Source organism: Protopterus annectens, chromosome 4.part0 (genome assembly GCF_019279795.1).
Source record: "Protopterus annectens isolate FY-2018-M chromosome 4.part0, PAN1.0, whole genome shotgun sequence".
Taxonomy (NCBI): Eukaryota; Metazoa; Chordata; order Ceratodontiformes; family Protopteridae; genus Protopterus; species Protopterus annectens.
This window is the reverse complement of record NC_056733.1, coordinates 190,695,228-190,715,507: the sequence shown is the minus strand read 5'-3', so window position 1 is coordinate 190,715,507 and position 20,280 is coordinate 190,695,228. Positions and strand designations below refer to the sequence as shown.

Below are 20,280 nucleotides of genomic sequence, written 5' to 3'. Positions count from 1 at the left end.
AGAAACAGAACAGAGTTTGGTATTTTAGGAGCATACTGAGACTGCAGCTGTGGACGTCTGTAGATATTTAGTGAAAAAGACAGTGGCAAACCCAAGTAAAATAGAAATATGTTTGGCTGCTGAATGAAAAATTCATACACTGACTGACAAATTTGTTACAGAGTAAGCTTATCGACAGTGGCAGGAGTCACACGCACATGTATGCTGTAGCAAAATCAGTTTAAGTCGTATTTGTGAGATGCAAAAAGAGTAGAAGCTTTCTGTACCACAACTGTATCTTTTGTAATGTTATCTTTAAAATTATGATCGGTGAGGAACATTAGGTTTGCTGTGTGGCCTTTGGTGGATAAGTAATTTCAGATCAGTCTTTGTAAATAGAAGAGGAGGTGATCTGATTATAAAAAATTAAAATTGTGAATAAAAATGGATAAATAATTTAAAAACAGACACAACTCCCTGCCTTAATGGTCACTTAGCATAAAACCTGTTAGATAAACAGTGTGGTGAATGGATTGTGTAACTTGAAGAACTCAATAGATTTTAATTTTGCGACTGATAACTAACATTTCAATATTTAACTAGCTTTTTGTTTTCATACATCTGCAGAAGATTTTTTTGTGTAAAAACCTGTATTGTCATTTTTTTATTTTAATAAACGGCAGTTTTTATTGGTATTTATGAGCCAGTGGTGTTTTTTCTGACCACACCCTCTCATACACACACACACACACACACACACACACGCTTCCAAACAGACTCTTGCACACGTCCTAGCTAACATGTTGTCAGAAACATAATCCCCTCAACAAATACACACAGACATATACACATTACTTATTTGTACACATACTTATGAATATGCTCTGAAACACACCCACACACACCCTCACAGACACAAACACACACTCTTCTTACTTGCACACATACTGCTTGTTCTCATACACATGGTTCTTCATATCTACACATGAACGTGCTGTTACATACTCTCACATCTTTGCAATAGGCCTATCAACTACTTTGTTATATATAGTAATAAACAATTACTATATAAAACTGCAGCTACTTACACATTATAGCAATAATGGAGCATGTTTACAAAGCCTTGATGAGCATGTATTCATGAGCAGTATGTATATTTTATATACTTACTTACTTATGCTTTGCTGACCAGGTTAGTTCCATTAGGCCAGCAGTCTCTTTTTAGGAGAAATTTGAGGTAGCGTTGTCGCCTCACAGTAAGACGTTGTCCTGTTCGATTCTCAGCTAAAGTGTCTTCTGTGTGGAGACATGCGTGAATGGACGTACCTTCGTTGAAGGTTGTGCATCAAGGCCGGCAACTCGGCATGTAAAAATCTGCCAATCATTAGCGGACTGGAGTTCCGCTGTGGCGACCCCTAACCGGGAAAAGCCGAAAGACACAACAACAATTCATACTGATTAGTGGACGTTTGGCCAGGACATTGGGGCACTTCCCCTACTCATTGATTTCTGTAATTGTGGAAGAGCTAACTGCAATTAAGTGTGTACATTGCAATCCTAGAGGAGTGGTGGCTGGGGGGAACGAGCGCAACAAGGAGGAATTGATGGAGAGAGTGGAGGTGAATGCCAGCTTACAGCAGGAAGATTCAGAGATAGATTTTCAGGCTAATTTGTTTGGAGAATTGGAAATGAGGACAAAGGAAAAGTGTGTGATTACAACCCTCAAGTTGGGAAGGTTGCAGGACAATATATTATAGATGTTGTTGCAAAGTGGATTGGAAAATGGAGGAGATGTACCATGGGGAGAAATAATGGACAAAATCTAGAATGAAGATGCAGAATAGACTACAAAAAGAATTGCTGAACCAAAGAAAAAAAATGTATGTTGAGACAGTCAGGAGTATGCAGGAACAAAAAGAAAAAAACAGATGATGGCCTAAACTGAAAACATGTGGTAAGAATACAAAACAAAAAGAATATTGAGTTAATCAGATACGAGGTGTGGAACTACAGTTTTACCTCTGGATGTCATGGTAAAAGAGATAAGAGCTTTTATGTTGATAAATAAAGATACTTCCTGTGATATTGTTTTTGAGACTTTTCAGGTAATGGAAAACTTTTTGTATGAATACGAAAAGAGACAAAATGATAACCCAGGGAATAATTATGTGGTAAAAGCTTTTTTTTTTTTTTTTTTTTCCTTTTTTTTTGGGAAACAAAAAAAAAATCATATACAGTTCCATACAGAAGTAGAAAAACATACTTTCAAAATACACTTAAAAAAGTGTTTGGAAAGAAGTGATAAACATTTTAAACATTTATGACAATAGAGGTTTGTGGGCTAAGGGATGGGGTTGTAATGTTGTTTTGAGAATGGAAATGGAAAAGACTGTGCACATTCCAAATGTTATAAATGTTGATGGTAACAGTGGAGTAGTAAAGTATTGGGGACAATCAAAGACATGTTTTTTTTTTTTTTTTGTGGGAAAGAATGACATTTTGTGAATAATTGTGATAAAAATGTTATATATTTGGGAAAACAGGACATGATACAAAAAATATAAATTAAAATGCTAGAAATGGCAACAAACTGAACATTTATAGATGGACTATAAAAAAGAGGTTAATGACAGTAAAAAACTGTGTAGGATATAGAACAATTTGAAAAAGAATTGGAAACTGAAAATAATTTAGAAGAAGAAAAAATAAATAACACGAAGACAATAGAGGAAATAGAAAAAGAGTCAAAACTTAGTGAAGAGGAAGATATAAACTAGAAAATGGTAAAAGAAAAAAGAGCTCTGTCAAAAGAAGAGTAAAAATAGGAAGAAAAAGTTTAAAGGAATTTTTTTTAAGAAATGAAATGGGTAATACAAATTAAAAGTGTAAATGATTTCTCCTAAGTTAAGGAAAAGGGAGAGTAGTAATTTAAGAATTATTTCAGTAAATTTAAACATTATAAAATATAGTAAGAAGAATCAGAATTTTAGAATGATGTAATAAATATGATATAGATATAATTTTGTTAGAAGACATAAGATGACTAACAGAGGAAGAAAGATTGCAAACAGAAAAGATACGGGACAGAAATATAATATGGAATTTGAGACATGAACCAGGTTCGGGAATAGCAGTATTATGTAGAAGAATGGTAAAGATATTAAATGTAACATTGGTAAGAATGGGAAGATTAACCATTACTGATGTTAGAGTGCAAGAAAAAATATATAGAATTATAGCATTATATGCATATGTTGCATGTAAAGAAAGGGGGAATCTATTTCAACAGTTATTGGATTATGTAGTAGTAAATATGAATATTACAATAGGAGATTTTTAATTGTGATTTAAGAAGCAATAAAAAAAGAAAGGAAATGATATAAGAAAAAATATGGAAGTAATGAAATGTAGAAAGCTGGTTATTCAGAATAGAAAGTTCTGGATGCATGTAAGAAGTGTTCTTAATTCCGAAATAGATTATTTTATAATATCTGAAGGAATACAGATAGCAGAAGGGGAAGCAGTTGTAATAGGATTTACACATTATTTTGCAATGTGTATGAAGATAAATGAAAGTAAAGAACATATAAAGATATGAAAAAGAACAAAAAGAATAAATGAGAAGAATGGAATGAAAAGGGCAAAGAAGAAAGTATGCAGTTATGGAGAGATCATGCTACAATGAAAGCATATATATTTAAAAATAAATATAAGAGAAGTTTTTTAATGCCAAAGAGAAAGTAGAAGAATAAAAAAGATGTAAAATATACAAAAATGCTTTTGAAAAGCTAGAAAGGAATGTGAGTATTATGAAAAAGAAAAAAAAATACATAAAATAAATTATGAAAGGTCAAGCATTTGTTATATAAACAAAGATACTTAATGCAAGGAAAGGAGAAATAAGTCTCAGCATATTTGGTAATAGTGTTAAAGAAGACAGTAGTGTAATGAGAGGGATAAAAATAAGGCAGGAGAGACAGAAATCAAAAACAGATAATGGAAAACATAGTTAATTATGTGGGAGAAATGTTTAAAGAAAAAAAAAAGACTGTAATAAAATATGGAAAGTTAAATTTTTTTAAAGGAAGTAGATAAGGCAACTGAGAAAGAGATTACTATGTATGAATTATATAAAGTTCTTGGATAAGTTAATATAGATTCAGTAGTAGGTCCAGATGGAATAGGGTATGAAATGTATAATCATTTAATGGAATGACATAAAGAGTGTTTATTTTATGCTTTAAATGAATGGTCAAATGAAGGTTTTGTATATAATAGTTGCTTAGTGGGATATTAAAATGTATTTTGAAAAGAGGTGAAAAAAGATATAAAGAACTGGAAAAGAATGGCATTAAACAATACAGATAATGAAATTGTTATGAAGATAATTCAACAAAGACTGGAAAATAAGATGGAAAATATAATGGAAGAAAATGTATATTGTATGAAAGGGGATGGGATGCCAAGAATTATTAATGATAGTAAGAAATTGTAGATGATATCATAAATGGAAAATATGACACAAGACTTATGGTAGGTGATAGTAATAATATTAATAAAGCATTTGATTCAATAGAGCATACGACATTATGGGCATTAATAGAGGCATACAATTTTACTGGTAAAGTTAAAAAAAGTTTGTATGTCAGCATATAGTAACAATAAGATAAGATTTTGATTAATGGCTGGTTAAGTAAGGAAATAGGGTTGAATAATGGAATAGGACAAGGTTGTCATATGAGTGGAATATTATGTGCTTTGGTTATGAATATTGTAGTAAGTAAGGTGAATAGTAAAATGAATGCAAAGCATGTAGCACACCAGGTGTACATATTCTAGTCATAATGACAAACGCAGATGATATTATAATTACTGAAAATAATTCATAGATGAAACAATATTTTTGTGGTAGATTGCTCAAAAGAAATAGATATTACATTAAATAAGGATAAAAGTAAAGGTTTGGGGAAGATAAAAGTAGGGGGAATACAGTTTATAATGAAAGAAATATTTGTATTGGGAATACATTTTGGAAATAAAACCATATGAAATGCAATGGGAAATTTTGTTACAAGAATTGAAAGAAATTTGTTGTCTGCATTGAACATACATATTATCCCATAGGAAAAAAAGCTAATTTGATAAATTCAGTATTAATGAGAAAATAATGTTTTTATCAAGTGAGTATATGATTCCAAGAAGACATGAAAAACAATTGTTAGAAGTCATATTCACTTTTATATAAGAGAGGGGTATTGTATATGTATAAATATGAAGGGGATTAGGATTATTAAATCCAGTAGTATTTGTAGCTTCATTAAATTATATAAAGTTTTGAGATGGATAAATGAAAAAAATGAGAATGTAATAAGACTGTTTAAGTATAAATATGAACATTTTGAGGAAACAATAAGAAATAAAAGAGAAAAAAATGTATTAATGAATAAATAAAAAAAAGAAAAAATATAAATATGGAAGATAAAGATTGCTCTTATAGAAGATCATCAAAAATATGGTAGAAGAAAATAATGGTACAATATACTTCTTCTGTTTCTCGGTTTAGTGTTTCAAATGGTACAATATTATTGTATTGACTCTTGGAAGTATTTACCAGAAGAAAATATTATGTGTATAAAGGAAAGAAACAAGTGGTGTAGCAGTAAAGTAGAATGTGAGGATTTTCTACCGAGACTGGGAATAAAGAAATTGCCAATAAAAGCAAATATGACTAATAAAAAGAAAAATGAGTGAATATGTGTTTGTACTGTGGTGAAAAAGAAACCACAGAACATGTTTTTCTAAAATGTAAAAATAATGTACAGACATGATGGGGAAATTATGTGAAGACATTTTTTTCAGAATTAAAAAATAGTGGTGACAAATATGGATGTGATTGAATATGGATATTATAAGAATAGAAATAAGGAATATAAGGTAAGAATAGACAAAAAAGTTATTTTATGTAATATGACAGATTTGGAATGACAGAATAAATGAAAATGATGATCTTTGGAAAATGGATCTTATTATTGATAATAAGAAATTAGATTGTGGTTATGGAAGAAAGAGTAGGGGTCTAATTTAAAGAAAAACACATTAAGATAAAAAATAGAATGTATAAAGAAGAAATTACATGAATATTTGAGTAAAGATTTATAACTATTAAAAATTTATAAACATGTATATAATTGTGTGATAATGTAACAATGTAAATATAGCATGTAAATAAATGACCCCTTCTCCTGACAGTCATTCCTATTTCTAGTGTGGAGACTGTTGGGGAGAGGCACAACATGGAGGGGGCAAGAATGTCGCTGATGGCAAGTGATCAAGAAAAGGTCAGTTTGATTAAAAATATGGATAATGATGCAATTCAGGTTGCTGAAATGGCAAAATGAGGAGAGTAGGTATGTGAAGGAGAGAGGAATTTATTTGGTATATGCAAGACATAGGTGTGAAAAGAAATGGTAATGGTGATGGAAATTCAGCCTGAGGGGACATAAACAGGTCATCTGATGGTAATGTTACAGGAGGAGGAGGAGCCAGGAGAGAAATTGGTAGTATTGTGGAGTCATATGGTGGTAAGACTGATTTTGGAGACTGAGCAGCTGGAGAAAAGCAATGGAGGAGAACAAGAGCAAGAATTGTTTGCAGTTAGCAGGCAGGATGAAAGCATATACTGATGTGGATGGTCTTGAAGGTAAGCAAGGAGGAGGAATTAAGTATCCTAGAAAGAGACTTGCAGCCTGATGTGAGGATATCCAGCAGAAAAGGTATTGTGATAGATAGATAGATAGATAGATAGATAGATAGATAGATAGATAGATAGATAGATAGACAGATAGATATATAGATAGATAGATAGATAGATAGATAGATAGATAGATAGATATTTGGTTTGAGACAAAATGATTATCAAAATGGATTTTAAAGGGGTGGATGTTCATTTTTTCATTTGGTCAAAGAAAATTTTTTTGATTTATCTTTTGAGAATGTAAATTACTGCAAAAGTGTCTTGATTTATATGAAAAAAGAAAACAAATATCTCTGGAATTAATCTGTTTTTCCAGGCAGAGACAGAAATGTATGATAAAATGTTTATACAATTTAGATTTGATAAAGTATTGCAACAAGATGTTGAAAACTTTTTTTTACAAGAAATGTGTAAAGACATTAAAGGAATTTAAAAAAAGCAAAATATGACATGAATGTTTCAAGTGGGGAATGGACTGTGAAAGGATTTTGAAAGGAGTTGATGAAAACATAACGTATATACCTAGGACTGTATTTATTTCAGGTTACACATGTTTGTTAATGTATTAGGGACAGCCAAAAGCTTTTTTTTTTTTTTGCAATGAAAATACTCATCTAATTAATGAAAGTAGAAAAAGAATGTGTCAGCAATGAGGGCAAGGGGGGCATATGATGCAATATTGTAAGGTGGAATGCAGAATTTGTAAAAAATGGAGGACTTTTGGTTTGACAGTGCTGTAGGGGAGAATAATATGGAGCACCACAAAAGAAGAGGAACAACAAAGGTCTGATGCTACGGTAGCTAAGGAAGACATAGAGGATAATAATTCTGAGTTAGAAAGGGAAGTAACAAAAGCGGGAGTTAAAAGTGTAAAAAATACAAGCAAAAGAAGTTGAAAATAAATGTGGGATTTTGGAAGCTGAAGGGGAATCTGAAAAAGAAGCTGAGCAAGAAAAAGAGAGTGTATCAAAAAATTATATTGGGGAAAAAGTGAAGGTAAAGGAAAATTAAACAAAAAAGCTCCATCTAAATTTAAAAAAGACAAATGTCAGGATTCTTTATGTTAATATGAATAATACAAAAACAGTGTGGGAATGTTACATGCCATAGAGTGGTGTAAAAAACAGATCAAAATGTTGTTCCCAGGATTCAGTAATAGCATGTAGACATCCTGCTGAAGCTCACATGATTGGACACCTGTGCATGATGAACAGCAGTGTTAATCAAATATGCAAGACTCCAAGTTTTTCTCTAAATGTTGAGTAGCACCTGCTCAAGTCCTGAACACATTCTCTTTGTCACATTGTGGTGCAGCAGGGCTTTTGTACACAATGTAAACACAGGATGGCAAACAAGCTTAAGCTCGGTGAGTGAGTACATGCAAACAATAGATAGAGCAATGTGGAGAAAATAAAATGCAGGGGAAGCTTAACAATACCAGTCATAGCTTCCAACTGAATCAGGGACAAACCTCATCAAAAGGACAACTCCATAAATAATCAGGGACATGCTTTTAAATGCTAGTACTATCAACTAGAGATGCTTACAGAATGAGAGTGTATGAATTAATTTATATTTTCTGAAATAAAAGAAGTGTACATCTTTCATTAGGGCCATTACTTACCTAAGTATGTTACAGTCGTTACCATTTATACAAGGGATTAAGAGAGTCAGAGCTAAAACTGAAGTCAAATTCAGGAATATCCCTATAAATCATGGACAGATGAGAGGTATACTATTGGACAAGGAAATTTGATACAGCAGGACACTGCAGTCAGTGCAGGTAGTGGCCATGTAGGAACATCAGTAGCATTGTCATGTTTACTGAGAATTAAAACACAGGCAGTAAATATCCAATATGAAGCAGTTGTGATATTTGAACAGACATGCTAGTTAAGTGTACAAATTGCCACGCCTTATATGTAATGAAGTAACAATTCAGGGGTAATGGGAAGAAAACTGTGGACCAAATGAGAAAAATAGGGAACACCCCTGGACATAATTCATAGCTACTGATGGTGGAAACAATAGTTGTGGCAGAACCATGTATGTATGTTGGGAATTGAGATTGTTAAAACATCCCAAATTAGTATGCAGCTCAATCCACAAAGACCTGACCAAGAAGCAAGACTGTCATATTACTTGCAGATTATGCTACAAAGCATTGGTACAGATGTAGAACTATGACAGATGAGGATAAAATTACACTGGAGATTAGGGACACCATGAGAAATTACTGAAATGGAAATCCTGGTAGATACAAGTCAAGTGGGGACAGTCCAGAGACATTAAGTTTGTGTGACTATGAAGAGCAGTGTATGCGTATGGACATGATTAGGTATGTGTGAAGGGAAGACCGCCCATAATAGTTAGCCCCTAAGAGAAGTAATCATAATAAAAATGTCCCAGATGTCATAATTGTATAATAACAATGACAGCATGCACTATTTCTCTTTATGTGTTGGGAGTATAAAGCAGTTGTGTCTTATGTGTATAGTTTCTGCTGCTGCCACACATACACATGTTAATGCAGTCTGGCAAAGTACACCTCTGAAAGTAGTATACTATCATGTTAGAAATCAAAATGTCTCTCCAGCTGACTGAAGTGCAACACAGCCATAATACCTGGATCACAACAGGCAATGTACTTCACAGTTGGATGCAACAGTAACATTAGATAGTAACTGAAGTGTAGAAAGTGCTAGACATCACATACAAAAATGCTGTTACCCTCTGTGTATTGGTCACTACCTCCACTGTGCAGAGGTCAGCAAAACCATGCTTCTGGAAAAAAAATCACAAAGGTTTTTGCCACAAAACAACAAATTACACTAACTATTTCATGAAATTGATTACTTTTTGGGCTTTGTAATAATCATTGTGTAATGAATTATATCATTGTACTGGACATGCTAATAAGGAAAAACAGCAGTTACCAGTCACCTACACTTCCCCAAAACAAAGCAAACTATCATAATAAAGGTCCTATTACACTCAGTGACCATTGTGTAGCATGACGTTCATCAAGATCTGTAGAATAAGCCATTCATGCCTTTAACCACTATAATGTGAACAAAATAATAAATGGCATATACCACTAGATTAGAACATAGGCAATGTATGTTAAGCTCCTCCTGACCTGTGCACTAACTGAAGATACCACACAAGACTTCATATCCCACTTGTCAGACAACACCCTGTCTCTCTCTCTCACACACACACACACACACACACACACACACACACACACACACACACACACACACGCACACACGCACACACACACACACACACACACACACACACACACACACACACACACACACACACACACAGACACACACTCTTGTAGGAATAACCTAAGCATTGCATTTGAATGCATGCAGCTTCTATTAAAGGGATTACAAGTGGCCTGTTTCTTCCCAGTTGTAAAAGTGTACATTAGGTAAAAATGGAGAGAAGGCAATCCTAAGTTTTACCAGTGTTTTACACACTCAGTAGTTACACCTTGACAGACTTGAACATATGCCTACCTGTGTTCACAGTTCATAGGGCTGTATATCAACCACTGTCACAACAGACTGAACTATATCTGAAGATTCATGAAGCACACAGTTGAAGGAATTACATCAGCAGTCTGTTTCAGTTTTGTGTATCAAAAACCTTTATCCCTGTTAGTGTTCATAGTAATGTATCTTAGCATGTTATCATCTGTTGGGTAAGCCAGTCCTGTCTGTCACTATTGTCTTCAACAATTACATTACCAGATTCAAAACCTTGCCTGTCTAGGTCCACAGTCTACAGACCATGTATTAACTGCTGATCCCATGGAAGAGATGGATTCACGTCAACTCACTGAAGATGAATTGAGCGATGGCAGAAAGAACAAGTGCAGCTGAGTGAACGTCCACAAACTCGAAGGCTAAGTACAGTGAACAAAGCTTTGCGAGCATGCATAAAACAAAAGCAAAACATAAAGCACTGAAGAGCCATTAAAGGAGAAATCCAAAGCCATCATTGGCAATGTACAGAAAGGAGAGAGGGAGTGCAGGTGCTTAACAGCAGCTGGGAATGAGTGAGCAGCAATAATTAAGCAGTATTGTAGAAAATAAAACAGTAGCCATACACAGGACATGAACAATAGTAACACTATATTTACCTGTGCCATATTGCAATGACAACACTTACCAGAAAAGGAAAGCCCATTTCATCGAATGCCACATTCTATACTCTATTATACCTTCACTGAACACCAATAAACCAGTAATCCACAGCCAGCTATGTAACACTAACAACCCTTAGATCTTCAAACATGATACCACCAAATGATGGAAATCCACAACTTCACACTCTCTTCACTGCTTCACAATTCCAAAGATTCAAAGAAACTTTATTGTCATTTAGGAAACACAAGTGTTACCTAAAAGAAATTTCGAGTGTTGGCTGTTTTACAGGAGAAAACAAACACAAAAAGACAGACATGATAGGTATTAAAGAATAAACAATATAGTACAAAAGTAAATATCTAGGTAACTGACACACATGCTTGTACGTTATTTATATACACTGGACAACACTGACTACTAAATGATTAACACATGAAAAGAAAAGTACACTATAGAGACTGGGTGATGTTGCACATAAGGAATGATTGGAATTGCACTTGAATGAGAATATATTAATTTTAGAATGCAATAAATAAATAGAATTACTGTATGGGAAAAAAGATTGAGAGCATAACAGTCTATTATAGTTTTGATACATCCAGATTCATGTGTGCATTAGTGAGTGTTAGTGCAGTTGGATAAAAACTGTTCATGAATCTGGAGGTCCTGCAATGGATGCTCCGTAACCTTCTACCAGAAGCAAGTTTAGTGAACCAACCACACTCTGGATGAGAAGTGTCACTCAATATTTTTCAGGACCTCCTTTTATATCTCATTTCAAGGAGCTCCTGTAAGGTAGGAAGACTAGTGCCAATAAGCATTTCTGCTGTTCTTATTATTCTTTGCAGCTTCTTCCTTTCGGTCATTGTGCTGTTACTGAACCATACAGTGCAGTTGCTGGTGATAATGCTCTCGACGACTCCTCTGTAGAAGGTATTTAGAGCATTCATAGAGAGCTTTGCTTTTCTCAGCCTTCTTAGGAAGTATAAATACTGGTGGGATTCTTTAATTAGCTGGCCTGTGTTTGTACTCCAAGAAGAAAGATCCTCTGATATAAGTACCCCCAGGAACTTTGTAGTGTGGACTCTCTCCAATTCTTCACCACTGATCTTGAGTGGCAGGTGCATGGCAGAGCTCTTTCTGAAATCAATAATAATTTCTTTTGTTTTATTGATGTTCAGGTTAAATGCTCCAGCTAAGTGTTCTTAGTGCTGTCTGCACACACAGTGTGTCGGTATAACAGGAACATCAGTAATCATCCTGTCTCAGAGGGACTCCACATGATTCTGATTCACTTGTCGTACATTGACACAGCATACAGATCTACATTTCTACACTCCAGTAGGCAATGTACAAGCTGATGACATGCTTCAGTGGAATTTTGATCCTGTTGATGTCCCTGGTCGAATAACTCAGCGACAGTCCACATTGTAAGTGGATAGACTGGTGGAAGTCATAGAGTTCTGGATGATCTAGATCCAAAGGTCCTCATTTGACTTAGAATGAATGTTTCTTCCAAGTACTTCAGTAGTGGTGCTATCTGTGCAGGGAAAAATGTCTTCACAGCAGAAAATGCAGGGGAACATTCTCCATCAGAAGAAATGTCAGTGTAATAGGCATTTGGCCTGCACCTGAAAGTCTTTGTCAGGACCATACAACTGTGACATGCCATGTTGTTGCACTTTCCTCCACACATACTGGAAAAAGCGGAATAGGCATTCTTTAGGTTGTGTGTCCAGATAATTTGCCTGTCTGCTGCATATGGCTGCTAAATCAAAGTCTGACATATAAACCTTGATGTTGCAGGAAGATCTAATGAATCCAGAGCATCCAGAAAAATTGCCCACATCAGATTGTATGCTCTGAAGGTCTTATTAGACATAAGAACAAACATCAATGGTAGTGTCTTTCCTGACCCCTACATTGTACCAATGCATGTATACTATATACCTGTCTGATAATCTTACCTTTGGTAAGATAGGGACCATCAATAAACCATTGAAAGACCATGCTCACATGTTTTAGTTTTATCTCTGTGGTCAGCATTAGGACATCCATACCTGTTTGGCTGTCAGTGGAGATTCTGTGAAGGAACATGCCAGATTTCAGTTGCTATCTTGTTGCGTGAAAGTCCTTAAAGTGACATATCTTCTCCTGCCTTCCTGTTGCCTTTTCCCATCTCAACCTATGAAGTTTCCATACTACTGCTCTCCAAGATGACAGAATATGTGAATTCCTTCATTGCGAAAGTCTGGGAGTCACAAATGTCATGCAGCATTGTCAGGGAGGGTCATGGCTTTGTAGTGCCCTACTGCGAATGTTAGCTAATATTGTAGCACTAGATGTCTCCTCAGCATCTGGAAGATGGTCATGCGCTGTTCACTGCAGTGTCTTACCTGCCTCCCACGGTGTTGCAATGGCACTACCCTTGCACTTATCTGTGGCTTTCAGATGACAGGCCTAGTAGATTCTGCCTTTCACCACTTTCTCTTTGATGTACATGTAACCAATGATATGCAGGAGTTGTTTACCTTATTGGCTTGTAAAAACCCCCATGTATACTGCCCACAACTCCTGGCATACAAATTTCATTCTCACCACTACCTTCTTCTTCACCTTCCTTGTCCAGTATGTTTTCCAACTGGGACTCCATAGGTCTTACACATCATCTTATTTAACATTTGCACATCACAGGTCCTTCCCATTTGACAAAATGGTAGCCCAGGGACTTTTGTGACATCAGCCTTCATTCTAGCAGGCATACAGGTAAGTGTCTGCCACTTGTGCATTTGCCATTCTGGCTCTGGTAAACCTGCATTCAGGCAATTCATATTTGATGACATGACATACTCCCATTAATAGAAAGTACACATGACTAGATGACTTCAGTGGTGTGCTTGAAGATATATGACTCACATGGAATAAGTTTAAGTAATCATAATGATGTAGCCATGTAAATATTCACCCTGCATTGATTTATCCACAACACATTCTTTGAAGAACTCATTGCTATACAATTCAGATTATCAGTTATACAAATACAGTAGGTGAGGAAAGCTAAAGTATTGTGTATTAACTGCTTCTGCCATAGGAGACTTTAAACAGCAGCCATTTGAAAACACGCACTTCAAGGACTGACTTAAGAATAGTTTTAGAATGCTAATGTATCCCCTAAAATGTATTTTGAGAGATCAAAATCATAGAGACATCACCCCCCCCCAAATCTGAACTCTGAAACTATGGCATTACCACGAAACATTGATATGATTAACAGTGTTTATCACCTCAACACTGACATAGTAATGTATTAGAGTTGAGCACATATACTGAGCTTTGTACTTCTGACATTTTGCATTTAGAGAGCAATAGGCCCATGTTATCACACTTGTCATTTGTCCTTTCACAGAAGTCATCTTACCGAATGTGATCCTTGCAGAAATTATGACAGTGAGGCCTAAGAAAGTACAAATGTCTGTAAGACAAGAGTGTGTTATTTCTTTCTTTTTTGTGCACATTGCTCCTTCGTGATCCCTTTGTACCATTTAATATATTTCAATGTGCAGCAATGAGTTTTATTTTTTATGTCTAAATAGTGTGTGTGCATATATATCTCCATCCTCAACCCCTTTTTCCCATTTTGCACATGGGGTCGGGGTGTCACCTCAATAGCATCCTCACAGGCATATTATCTTCTTACAATATTTTACTAAAGGATGTATCAAGGTTCTCTTCTAATTCAATAAATGCACATGGAACCTTGTCAGTAAGCCTGCTGTCTCTGATATCCTCTGTATGTGTACTTCTCATTTTCTCATTAGAAGGATTTATAAACAAACAATTGAACATGTGCAACTGCTAATGAGTCACATCTGCAAGACATTACCCAGCCAAAGTTCTGAATACTTGGTCTTGTACTACTTAGGTGTGTGCATGGCATCATGTAGGTCCTAATATCATATTTACTTGGCCAACACCTTGAGCAGATTGAGGGATTTGGGAATGATAATGAGTTGACACCTGGTTGCATATTCAACATTCCCAGTGGGATTTATCTACATGATAAAAGCAGGACATGGGGCTATGGAACTTTTTTCAAGCTAGGGAAGACTGCTTGATTTCCTAAGTGTTACCAAGAAAAACTACAGTTGCTGACAGAACTGTTGCATTTACAATACTTTTTGGAGAACTTTCTTACAATCTTTCAATGTATGTTATTGTCTACTACTTACAGATTTATTTTAGAATGTTTTATTTGCAAAAAGAGTGCTATCTACACTTTCCAAAGTTTTGTTTGTAATGAGCATATAACAGTTGTTATTCCACTGTCCTTTTACTTCTTTATGTCATGGGTTTCTGGCAAAATTCTGAAATGTTGACACGTCTGATTTGTAAAGCATATAGGTTAACATTAATTAAGAAACTGTTTGCTGCTAATACTGTTCTGCATCCCAGAAACAAGTTTTTCTTTCATTCTATAGTTGTTATTGAAATTGGGGGTGAGTATTGGGGATTTTTTAAGTATCGTACAGATCTCAATTAAATGTTATTAACATTTAAAATGGTGATGACTGCATGATGAATTTTTATGCCCAGTATTAGATCAGCTTGTAACACTCTCAGCCACTTTTTTGAAGTGTGTTGTATCTGATAGACTTCGTTTTTACTTCACCACAGAGATATGGCACCTAAGCTAACAAATAAGGTGTCAAGTCCCACACAAACCTACATTCTGAGTTGCTGAGAATGGGATAATTGTCCAACCTCTTCATCTCTATGGGGCACAGATCTTACAGACTCACTCAGCATAAAAACCCTGATGTGACAGTGTATGGCAGCAGGTGGTTGATGATATGAATGCTGTGTGTGACCATGGGCATGACTACAAGGGTGCCAGACATAGTATTCCTGATCATGTCACTGACTATCAATAGAGCCAAGATTGTGGCATGGGAATGAAGAGCTACTGGGGATGGGCCTGCTACCAAACCACCATTCACTGAGGTGGAGAGGTTCCTGTCAACTGAAAAAGATCCATGTACCTCAGAGGAGTTACCTAGTACTGTCATGGACATGGGGACAGAGGTGGAAGATAGCTACAGGGTATGCCATTCATATATATGTAAAATTGGTATAGAGTTTCTTTTTTAAGTTGTCATCTTGATTTTTATGTTTGTCATGCCTCTATCAATTGCAGACTTGTGTCTCTGGGGACATCTGTCACTGAAGTTCAGTGAGCGCCTGTAGATAGTATAGGCATAAGTTATTTGTCTTTATATGAGTTACTGATGCATGCATTTTATCTTGTGGTGAAAAGGTTGTATTTTTCGACGCTGGTACAGTTTGTCGAATTATGTAACTGTCAAAATTTTGTATCAACTGTTACATAATTGAAGGGTTTTTGCCTTTTTTTCAAGGTTTGTGCAACCTTGGAGTTAGTGTATTTTAATTTCAGGGAGTGTGGGGGTGCAGCCTCCCATGTAAAAAGATATTTTTTTGTTTTACTTTTTGTCATTGTAAATGTCAGTTATTGGGTTACATTTGTGATGATTTTAGTTGTGATTAATGGTAATTGCCAGTTGGTTTGATGTTTTTTGTGTTTTGATCAAATTCACAGGTGATTATTCATTATAATCTCAGACGCACATGCACACACATATTATATATATAACAAACATTACTGCAAAGGTTAGTTGTATTTACATATATTGCTGCTTTATTCTGGTTTCAGTAGCATATTGTGTTCATTTATTTGTATTTCTTATGTTGTTCTGTTTTCTTGGTATACTTACAAGTGAGGCTGGCACCAGCACTGTGGAGCCCCTACTGCCTGATGTTAGAGGATCAGTATCCTCTGACAATAATGGCAGTGATAAACAGGCACAGGCTGGGATTGCAGAGGGTATGTCTCGCATGGAGGATTTGACTCTTGCATCCCTTCCCCAAAGTGTGGACACAGTAGGTATGCCTATGCCTACCCATGACATAGAACCATCTGAAACTGGGCAGGGTGAAGGGATACAAGGTTGATCAAGGTAGTGTGTTTACCACAGTTGCAGAGCTGGTAGAATCTCCTCTCTAGCCTTCATAAGGATGAAGTGCCATACAGGAGTGTTGGCAGAGGAGCTCCAGGGAGGCATGCTTACTGCCCTTCCCCTGATGTTGGTAGGTCAGAATCTGCCACACAACATACATGCAGAACCATTGTGGAGGCACAGGCAAGTTCCACCAGAGCCTTGGAAGAGATAGAGTACTGCATATCATGTATTCTGATGTATGAGACTGCATAAACTATGTGATTCTAACTCTTTGGACTAGATGAATGACACACTGGACCATGCAGTGTTTATTATGGAATGTCTGCTGAGGGAGGTTCAGCATCCACAGGACTGAAGAGCTGGTACAGCATCAGATGTAAGCCAACATGGACAAGGCTGCTGCAGATCCCAATCCTGTAGAGGTACTAGTGCTCTGTCAGTGGTGGAGGTGCCCACACATGGACATGGTCGTGGACAGAGTTGTGATGTTAGCTCATCCAGCAGACATCATTCATGTTCAAGTAGCACCCTGACTTCCAGCCAGGGTCATGGAACTAGCAGTGCAACTCCTGGCAGAGGCAGTTCATGTGGTCAGAATGACAATGATAAATTGCATCCTCTACCATTCTAAGTTCACATCTGTCCAAGATACCACAGCATAGTGCTAGCACAAAAGCTTTGACTGTGTTCTTTCATTCCCACACAGAGTACATGGCATGTTGTCAATGCCACCTCATACCCTGTGACCTGTACTTAAGGTTTTAAAGGGAGGACTTTACATCTGTAGCTACTGGCCCTTACAGTGCATACTTATTCTGACCCTCATGCCTCTCCATACTTTCTCTGTGTTAGGCTTGTCCTCCTGTAACCCCCTCCCCACCATGCTCAAGTGATCATGACTGTGCCTTGCCATGAGCACATTTATGTGACTTAGGGTTGCTTATGTCCAATGCACAGCACGGACAGCTAATAACTGCTTAGTCAAATGCCACTTTTCATCACGATATATACTAAGTTTCCATTTATTTTACTCTTCTTAAGTTTAACATTCTTATTAGTTGTAGTGCTCATACTTGTAGTAACAGTAGTGGTGGTGTTACAGAGCTATTACTTATGTATTATTGCTTGTTCTGTCCATGGTGCAGATGATGCTTATCTTGCCCTGGTCCCTGTTTGGGGTTTCTGACTTAAGCTACTGATACACAGTAGTGAGCAGGCCAAGCATGTTATCAAGCTCAGTAATTTGTTTTCTTTTCAGTATTGGATTGCAACTCATCATGTGGGTGTTAACGTCTTATCTTTCCTTTTTCAGTTGTGGGATTCTATATGCATGCTTGATAAACAACCTTAGCAGCTGAGGTGACACTGCCCTATGCCCATTGGGTTTGTTTTACATGTGGCTGCTTTGGCTTGACACACAAGTTGATGCAGGAGAGATACTTTTGTTCCATTTAAAAGCTTCACAGTTGTTTTGGTAAGTATATGTTGCATGCATCATTTATATAAACAACTGATAACATGCCTGTATAGTTAATCAATAGTTTGCTATTTACTACAGTGCAATACATAAATATAAGCTAAGTATTTATCTGTTCCTTACAGGTTCATCACTCACTTGTGTTACTGCTGCTGAGTGTGTGTGTGTGTGTGTGTGTGTGTGTGTGTGTGTGTGTGTGTGTGTGTGTGTGTGTCTGTCTGTCTGTGTGTGTGTGTCTGTGAGTGTGTGTGTGTAAGAGAGCATGTGTGCTGGCAAATGGTGACTGGCGGGGGGCTTGCTTGATGCTATCTGGTGTTTTTATGTGTGAGAATGAGATACTGGGCTAAAAGTAGGGACAGATGTTAAGTATTGCACTTAAAAAGTTGCTGGTCTGTCTGTATGTTAACATGCAGTGTGTGTGTGTGTGTGTGTGTGTGTGTGTGTGTGTGTGTGTGTGTGTGTGTGTGTGTGTGTGTGTGTGTGTGTGTGTGTGTGTGTGTGTGTGTGTGTGTGTGTGTGTGTGTGTGTGTGTGTGTGTGTGTGTGAGAGAGAGAGAGAGAGAGATATGATGGGCTAAAAAGTAGGGACATATTTTTAAATATTGCTGTTATAAACTTAAAGTTGCTGGACTGGTATATTAGTATGCAGTGAATGTGTGTGTGTTTGTGTGAGAGAGATATAATGGGTTAAAAAGTAGGGACAGATTTTTAAATATTGCTGTTATAAACCTAAAGTTGCTGGAATAACTGGGTCTGTGTTAGAGACAGAGATTACAAAGGTCTAAAAGTAGGGACAGATTTTAAATATTATTCATAAACTTGGACAGTTGCTAGAATAATTGGATCTTTTAGCATGCATTTTGTGAAGGATATGAAATCTGGTTTCTGGACCAAGCAAAACATGACGGTGAGACAAAGGCTGAAAAATAGGGACAGATTTTAAATATTGCTTTTATAAATTTAGAATGTTGCTGGAATAACTGTATCTGTGTAAGCTTGCATACGAAGAACGACCCAGGAATATGGACAGATTTTAAATTCTCCTCTTATAAACTTAGAAATTTGCTGGAATAACTGGATCTGTGTTAGCATGCATTTTCTGTGTGGTTGGTCGAATAACCAGATCTGGTTAGAATCCATTTTTTTGTGTGAGCAGCCCCAAATATAGGGGCTCAATGAAAATACCACTGTTATAAACTGGAAAGGTTGCTGGAATAACTGGATCTGTATTAGCATACATTTGTGTGTGAACAGCTGATTTAGCATAGTGTTGTATTGCTCTGACGCTAGTGTACAGGGTCCTGGGTTCAAGACCTGCCAGTGATGACTTTTCTAACTCCTCGTGCATTACCCACTTGATAGGCATAAATCTAATATGCAACATCAACAAAACCTGCTGGAGAGACAGGTTTGTCTCCCAGAGGCTGCTCCATCTGTGGAATAGACTTTCCATACATGTCAAACAGAGTACCTCACTGGCCCTCTTCAAACACAACTTTGATGAGTGGATGGGGAACCATAAATTTGTCCCAGGGGTTCCACCTTTCTCCCTCATTGACAGGGCGACAGGTGATGACTGAGGTTTCTTTTTTTGGGGATAAACTCTTGGCTAGGCTTGCAAGGGCCCCAGGGCCATTAGCCTAGTCATCTCCTATGATCCTATGAACAAAGTCTATTTTAAATACTGCTGTCATAATCTCAAAATGTTGCTGGAATAACTGAATCTGTGTCAATATGCATTTATATGCATTTACAAAGTCAGAACAAAGACCCAATTATAGGGGCAAATTTTAAATGTCGCTGTTATAAACTTAGAAAATTGCAGGAGTAACTGTCTGTGTTAGTATGCATTTTTGTATGTGTGTGAAAA

At 36.4% G+C, this 20,280-nt stretch overlaps 1 protein-coding gene across 1 annotated transcript in view; it reads right to left on the bottom strand.

The window, feature by feature from the left end:
* The window catches only part of LOC122799246, a 205,656-nt gene that overhangs the window by 171,294 nt on the left and 14,082 nt on the right, over nucleotides 1-20,280 (bottom strand). The gene's annotated exons all lie outside the window — the stretch shown is intronic.